Raw genomic sequence first — 8,608 nt, 5'->3', positions numbered from 1 at the left:
CAGATACCGAGGTGCTCACTGTTGTTACAACTCCATCCTAGTTGCTTGGTAAGGAGCATAATAAGAGAACAACTTTGTTCTCATCATCTTGCGTCATTCCCACCAAAATAGCTTGGCTATAAGGTGTTAAATTCATTGATATGATTTTCCATAATGCTACCTTCCTTCATCTCGCGTTTATACAACTTCTTCATTATGAACACCTTATTTGCAACCGTAAGCTTGTCCCATACTGCTTTCGTTCCTGTTTCAGCCATGACATTGAAGAGGACATTATTGGACAGCGAGAGGAAAACCGTTGCTCATGCCTTCTTGTCTATTTTTTCCCAGTCTTCATCAGCCATCATAGATGGCTTCTTCGCTTTCCTTTCAAGTGCGAGTGAGAGGTCTTTCTTAATTCGCAAGGACTCCATCTGTACTTTTCATAAACCAAAATTTTGTCGACAAAATTTCTCTACCTTTGCATCTTCCATGATTTTAGAATTAGAACCACCAAAATCTCAACCAGCGATCGAACTTAGCTCTGATACCAATGGTAAGTTTTTAGATGGGAATTAAAGTGCATAAATAAACAAAAAGTTCAAAGATGAAAAAAATGAAAAATACACAATTTATCATGGTTCGACAAATCTGCCTACATCCACACTCAAAGAAGGGGAATCAATTATATTATGATTACAATTCTGGTTATACAAACATAATAGCTCGTGGCTTCACAAAAACCACCAACAAAATGATATTCAACCAGCTCTTTTAAAGAGCTTGGCAGAGAAGTTGAAAAGCCAATTATTTGGCGGTAAGATGAAAAGAAGTCTGTTGGACTTAACTTCCAACAAAAACGCGGCCAATCCTTTTGAAATTTTGTCAATTCTTCATTGTCAACAATTAACTCAGCACTTTGATCTTTGAGGTACATTCTCTGTAAATTGATATCACACTGACAGTCACTGCAATGGTTATTACTCGGTGTATGACATTCAATTCTCTTGTGTTGGCATTATAGTAATCATTTTGAAGGGAAGATGAGCCGAGCACAAGTATCTTTCTTATATATCTCTACATATTTGGGGGGAAGTTCACCATGTGCCAGTGGTGGTCGAGATGTAGTTTTAATCTTAACAGAAACCCTAGTGCATCAGGATAAGATAAATTAACATCCGTCCCCATATACTAGTGCATCAGGATAAGATAAATTAACATCCGTCCCCATTCGAGATGCCCTGCCAACGCTCTAAATTTGGCAACTCGGATTGCTGAGGTTTAGACGGGGCCGGGCCAACCCTGTAGACAGAACGAATTACAAAGAGCCAAATCATATAGTCAGTTCTATGAAACTTAATTTTATTTTTTCGTCTGCATTTTCAGCTACTTGGAATCAAATGAAGTTAAAAAAAGACTTAAACTAGTGCCGTTCCCATGCAAATTTTGAGCAACTACTGAAAATACAAATATAATAAATAGAAATTGAGGAGACTTTGTTGGTAAAAAGTTTGAATCTTTCCCAATCCACAATGAACAATATTTATCAGAAACGTTGAAATTACCTGTAAATGTAGTGGAAGACCCTGATCTTTATCCATGAGCATGCCGATAAGGAAAACAAGAAGGAGGTTTCCAGATCGAATCAGCGTTACCACTTCCTCCTTCTGCCCGACATCCAGTTTTCGGTCTGCGAAATCCGAAATTCGAAAGAAATGAGGTTGCATTCAACAACAATAATTATAACAACAACAACAATAACGAAGAAGATACTCGTTAGCTCGACATATTCTCCCAGTACTCAAATATGGGGGAAGCCTCCAAACCAACTCCAGGATTTTAGTGCGTTTTACGGTAACGGGAAGTTGAGTAAATGAAAAATGAAATTCCTCACAAAATTGTATTAACTAATCAGAATAAAAAACTAATTTTAAAAATTTGTAAACTTAAAAATAAAAACAAAACTTGTTTGCAATTTTTTAAATTTTTTCTTTTTTATTTAATTAATTAAATGTAAAAAATAAAACTATTAAAATAATATTCGCCTCACAATAATAAGTACTTACCCTTTCTACATTATGAACTATTGTTTCGTGAAATCTTCCAAAAATTCCACATCATAAACTCATTTTTTCCAATACCTCCAATACCTAACCACAATATACAACAAATTCTTTATATTTCATTTTTTCTCACTTGAAAGCTACTTTATTTTCAGTGGTACTTTTGAAACACAGTTATGTTTCCATAAAGAACAGTGCGATTACCTCACACCGAGTTCGCCAGGTTAAATAGTCGATTTCAATGCACTAGTGTTAAACAGTGTTAAAGGCATGTGCAGGTACAAATATTCCATTCAAGATGACACAAACAAACTATGAAGACTGAAACAAAGATAATGATAGATTTTAAACATTTGGTTGCACAGAAACTTTCTGATCGCATGGACCAATTCATCACAAAGTGTGAATGTAATACGTACATACATATTGATTTCAATGCAATGCAAGCTCTTTGGTGTCCATTCATACACAGTGTTGAAGGCATGTGCAGTACAAATATTCCATTCACGAATAAACTATGAAGAATCAAACGATGACAATGACAAATTCGTGTTGAAATAAACCTTCATTCGTTCAGAAATTCATCACATAAATGTGAATGTACATAACCAATCACAAATTTTATCTTCAAAAAGAGTATCCATTTTTGTGCATTATTATAGAAAAGAAATATCACATCTTTTATTAGTACTTGTCTTTTCGTAGATAATTTTGTATCCGTGAATTTGTAATTAATTGTTATCAGTTGTATTTATTAATAAAAAAAAATATAATTCTTGTATGCAAAACAAACGTTTATCTGTTATAGAGTTTAAGAACAAATCTTTTAATAAAAAATATTTAAAAACTTAACTAATTATAGAAATGGTATTTTCTTTAGCTAAAACTTTTACATGGTATTGGAACATTTACACAATCTAATACATTTGAAATAATACTTTGTATAATACTATCTTTTCAATGTTGATATTTATGATTGTTAGCAACAAGTGATAATACATCAAAGGAACTAAAATCTTTATTTAAATGTTTATTTATAACTACTCATCACATCATTATACAAACACAAAAAACTATAGATTATATATTTTTTTGATCTATCATTTTGTTCATGAGGATATACCTTGGTTCCTACTTCAATTAAGTATTCTACATTTTTTTACATTCTATTTGGTTTCAAATTTTCAATGCCTAGCCAAGATTTGTATGGTACCATTGATCTAGTTTGTTAATTTACACAATTTTATAGATGATCCAAGCTCATTTTTCCTTGATTACTAACTAAAGACATCCTGTTTCAAAAATTGCATTCCAAACAACATAGACCAAGATAATATTCTTAATATTCTTGGGCTATTAACAAAATTTCTATTATAGGCCATCATTGATGAAGAATTATAATTTATGGGCTGGCTTAAATTTTTAAATAAGATATGATCTTAAATAAAAGAATAAGAATAATATTCGTAAGAATTACAATTAAAATGATCTTTTTGATATACTAATGCTCTATTTATTCTATAACAAGATTAATCATGAAATGGATCATAAAGCCGAAGTCAAATTCTAAAGTGTTTCAAAAGGATTGTTAATAGAGGAGTAAAAGTTAGGTAGAATTCCAAATAGATTAGTATAATGTAAGTTTAATATAAAAAGTATATGTTATAAAGAGATGATCTTGATGTAAATTGGAATTATTAATTTCAAAGTCAACAAATGTCTCAAGCTTCAAAGAATAATCAATACAAAATTTAGGCCTTTTCCTTGACCATCTATAGCCTATTTTCTATTCTACCATCAATGGAAAGTAGGCATGATTATCATCTTATGAGTTTGGTCTTGAATAAAATAAAATAGGTTTTCCTTATAAACCTTTAATTCATATCATGAGAGAATAATAATCTAAAATGAGGAATGAATGGTATAGAAAGAGGCCTCGGTCCCTTCAAAGTGATAAATCCTAGTTCCCATTAGCTCAAGGTTGATTCGGGGGATGATAATAGTTATTAATGAAATGAGAGAGTTGTTTTTTAGATATATATAACATGTAATATTATCTTATTATAAATATATCTACCTAAATATGGTAGTGTTTAAAAACTATGCTTTCAATCCCCCCAATTAAAAATTTAATCTAGTTGCCCTTTATTTCTTCAGAAACTAAGTTTGGGATCTCATGAGGTGTTCATTATTCCAAGGTTGATAGATGTTGGTGCTAATTTTTCCCTTTGTATTTTAAATAAAGTATATTATATAACTAGCTCCTAGTTAAGATCTTTTGCAAGTGCGTTCACATGTTAAGTTTACTTGGTGAGTTGGGAATCTTTCTAGAATTTTCTTATAGAAATGTGATCTTATTCCCTAGTTGTCACATGACATAGGATTAAGACACTTTCCATCATCCTAGTTAGTCTTGTATCTCAACCTTGTGTATATAAATAAGGTCTCATATGTATATTTTCATCATTGCATATGCACATCATTAGTCACATTTGATCAATATATTTGCATCCATTATTGGAAATTTATGCAATTTCTTTTATTTCTTATTGAAGTATATTTTAATTTTTGTAGGTGATGGTAGGAGCTTGAATCATTGAGTGGCTCTAACATGGTATTAGTGCTTTAAATATGCAAACACCTTCTCATATTTGAGCATGAATTTGTTCTTGAGCTATTACAAGATTGCAAGTCTCAGTGGATCTTGAAAATTTGAGTATTCTCTTCTCTTCATATAAAAATGATAAAAATATCAAATTACGGGTTTTATTTTCATAACTTTATATTGGAGGTTCATTATGGGTCAGATTCGACCCCTACCATCAAGTATAGAAGGACTAAAAAAACCATACTTTCATATATAATATTGGATATTTTTATAAACAAACATTAGCTTTTATGCATAACTATCTTAAAATTGATGGCCAAATGATTGTCAATAGAGACTACCTTAAAATTGATGGTCAAATGATTGTTATCTAGTAGTTTGTTAAAGTTCATGGCCAAATCACCATTATTAGATTTCTCCTCCAATCTACTTGGTCTCTCAATTACTAGTTTCTTTTTGGTAGTTTAACTTTAGGAGGGCATGACTCAATAATAGGAGGTTCTTTATTATGAGCCTTTTGTATTCCAACTTCAAAAGGGAACATGTCAACCATACAAGCTTATTTTTCTAAGTATTTTTATATTTGGGGTAGAATTTATTCTCTTTATAGTGGTGCAATTGGTTTTTAATTTGTGTAATTTTATTGTATATATTACACATTTTCAGGGTTTTGTCTTAGTTATTCTCATTTTGGGAACTTTTGCGACTCCATTATTATGCCCACAATAACATTTCTTGTTGTAGTTTTTTTGAAAGTGCATTTTATTATATACTTTGCAGAGGTGTGATTATATTGATCAATCTTATTTTGTTCAAAAAGTATACTTTTATTTTGTTGTGAAATTTAACATCCATGAGATCTAAGATAAAGTCCACTTCATAAATTTTAACAAGTGGAATCTATAATTGTACCAAGTCTAAAGTTATGACCTCATATATTGTTGGGGGGTCTCTTGATCAAGTAATTTGGAGGGGTATATTACTATGTTTCTTTGATCTATTTTCTTATGCTCTTCATTTTCATGAATCATCACTATATAACTATACAACTCAGCATTAATGAATCCCAAATATTCTCTACATGTTGAAAAAAAGGGTACCTAAATTGACAAATGATGATTAAATTGATACTTGATCATACAAATACTCTTGGGTGGCTTCATAGGTTGGTTTCACAATATCTAATGTTTCAAATTTAATAATGTAAATATTCTCATGAACCTTGGAAATTTTTTAAAACATTGTATGATGCTAGGAATGAAGTTAGAGGTTATGAAAATCATAATGAATTGTTGAGCCTTGATCCGAAGAACTTTGACAACATCCTAGATTATATCATTAAGATTATTCATCTAAGAGCACAATGTAAAGAATGTGGAATTGATAAAAATAAAAGATATTTAGTCCAGGTCTATAATGTATTAAACAAACCAAGTCCTAAATATATAGCTTTTGTTTCTAGCTTTCATACTCACATGTTAACTATGTGATCCACATGTATACTACACCTTCATTTTCAGATTTTTTAGATATGTTAACTCATGAGAATTTTTTTTTTCTATGGGTATCAAAAACTTATCACAATCCTAGGCTTTGTTAGTTAGTAAGGATAAAGAGTTTTAAGAAATTGATACTAAACAAAAATAATTAAAAAAAAATCCACATACATCTATCAAGCACCAAAAATATCTTGTTTAGAGGGGAAATAATATTTAAGAAGAATCCTACTTGTGCATGTTGCAATAATTATAGATATGAAAAAATTCTTGTTATAAGAATGATATCGATGAATTGAAATATCTTCTTAAGAAAAATTGTATTGATCTACCTTCCTAAATATTTAAGTGAACATCTTCTTCAATATGATAAAGAAAAAGACTGCATCTTTTTCTTCTATATTAAATAAAACAAAGTAAAAAAAATTGTGCTTATATACATCTTAGATCAGGGAGGTGGCTTCTCGATCTAGGGGAATCTTGTCATATGACTTATTCAAAATCTATATTCTCTTCTTTTTATCTTTGTGTTATGTAACCTATTTTGATGGGAAATAATGGATACATGCATATAATTGGGAAGGGATCTATTGATGTTAGGGAGGTCAATTTCAATGATGTCTTGTATGTACCTCATCTATCAAATAATCTTCTTGAACCATATATTATATTGGCCATGGTAAAATAGGAATGGTTATGGAGATCACTGTTTATTTAGTTATCATTAGAGACTTGGAGAGTAGAGATATTATTTTTACTAGAGTAGTGGGTTGTACATCTTGATTGCATTCCTTTTGTAGATTTTTCACTTGATTATGCCTTTTAAACTCTGGATGATGATCATTCCTCACAATTTCAAATGAATGTGGATAATTTTGAGTAAAATTGTTGTATAAGACCCAATCACATCATAAACAACTCAAAATTGTTCTTCAAAGGTGCTCACAAGTTTACAAGGAAAAATCAACTTATCAACTCCTTCATTTGGCTTCTTGATCCTAGTCGGTTCACCAAAAAAATGGTTCAAACTCACCAAATGGTTTTAAAACCTTTGGGAAGGAATCTAAAAAGGATTAGGGAATCATTACCACCCATTTCATGCACTGGTTCACTTCCCATGACCTCCCCCTAGATGAGTTGCTACACAAAGGGTCTATTTCCTAGTAGCCCTATCTAGAGGGTTTTTAGGCATTAACTCACAAAATTCCCAAATGACTTCACAAACCAAATATCCCAATCATGGTCTTTGAAGAGGCCATAGTATTTTTTGTCAAAAAAAAGGAGAGAAGCCTTCTACGAGAGGAGAGAAGATCACTAGTTTTGTGAAAATTTGAGAAATTATTTTAAGCCACCGATATGCAATCATGTGAGAAGTCAAATCCAGGTCTTTGAAAAGGCTTCATAGAGTTAAAAGTCAAGAATTTGTAGTCTAAACAAAGATCATTGCATGATGAATCATGGTAGGATTTGAGGCCGTTGAAGCCAAAAGAAAGTACAATTGTTCTTTGTGTTACATCGATTAGTGGTTGAAATTAAGGGCGAGATTGTTGGAATATTGTTTAGTAATTCCTCACACTTGCATAGTTTTATGCTTTTGGTTTTTTAGCTTAATTTGAAATGACTATGTAGTAAAAACTATTTTAATTTTTTTCTTTATTTCTAATAATACAAGTTTTCCAATATCTAGATGTATCTAAGACCTCTATATAATAAGGTAGATTTGATTCATTATCGATCATTTAGTTTGATCCTTGACCAGTTGATCAAGAAGCTCTTGTAATCTCTTGAATCAATAGAATAGTTTATTTGTGTTCCAATTTTCTATTTCTTTCATGCTTGAGGAAGAAGTTGTCTGTCTTGAAAGAAAAATTGTGCATTTGAAAGAAAATCTATATCAAAAGGTAGTGCAATTCCCACCATCTCCCAAGAAATAAGAACCTGTTGCAAATTCTGAGCAATTGAAGGCAAGGAGGCCACCATTAGGTAGGGTTCCTTCATTTGGTTCTTTATCTAGTCAGTCTACCCAACAATGAAAAAGAGATCTTGTTGTAAGAAGTTTGTTGGATGGAATCCCTATAAAATAGGATACGGCTTTGGTTTCTAAAGGTTTACATAGAAAACATATAGCTTTGGGCTCTCCATTAGAAACCAATGGCTTGTTTTACTCAACTCAAGCTATATATGGAAATTTTCTTATTTACATGGACCTTGAAGAATCAAAAGCATTAAAACTACCAAAGATACAGAAAAAGAAATTAGTGACAACATATATTAGCCAAGGGAAAGAGAAGAAATTGCAAATAGAAGATAAGAGTCTGCAGACTTCATTTCTAGACTCAAATTGGAAAACTAGAGTCCAGAACCCCTCACTCATGCAGAAGACAGTGGGGACACTGACCCCAACACACAAAGAAAAGGCAGGACATACTACGGCAGCTACCTATTTTGAACAAAGAATGTTA

The 8,608-nt window shown here is 31.4% G+C and overlaps 1 long non-coding RNA gene across 1 annotated transcript; it reads right to left on the bottom strand.

Annotated features, from left to right (window-relative positions):
- Positions 1-646: 646 nt before the first annotated feature.
- On the bottom strand, positions 647-2,402 carry LOC131859969 (uncharacterized). Its single transcript, XR_009359534.1, has 3 exons — positions 2,046-2,402; positions 1,545-1,669; positions 647-1,281 (listed from the first exon to the last, which is right to left on the bottom strand). It is a non-coding gene; the product is annotated as an uncharacterized LOC131859969 (long non-coding RNA).
- Between the last annotated feature and the right edge of the window lie 6,206 nt (positions 2,403-8,608).

This window comes from Cryptomeria japonica, chromosome 11 (assembly GCF_030272615.1).
Source record: "Cryptomeria japonica chromosome 11, Sugi_1.0, whole genome shotgun sequence".
NCBI lineage: Eukaryota > Viridiplantae > Streptophyta > Pinopsida > Cupressales > Cupressaceae > Cryptomeria > Cryptomeria japonica.
The sequence above is the reverse complement of the archived record's forward strand: the minus strand, read 5'-3'. Positions and strand labels throughout refer to the sequence as shown.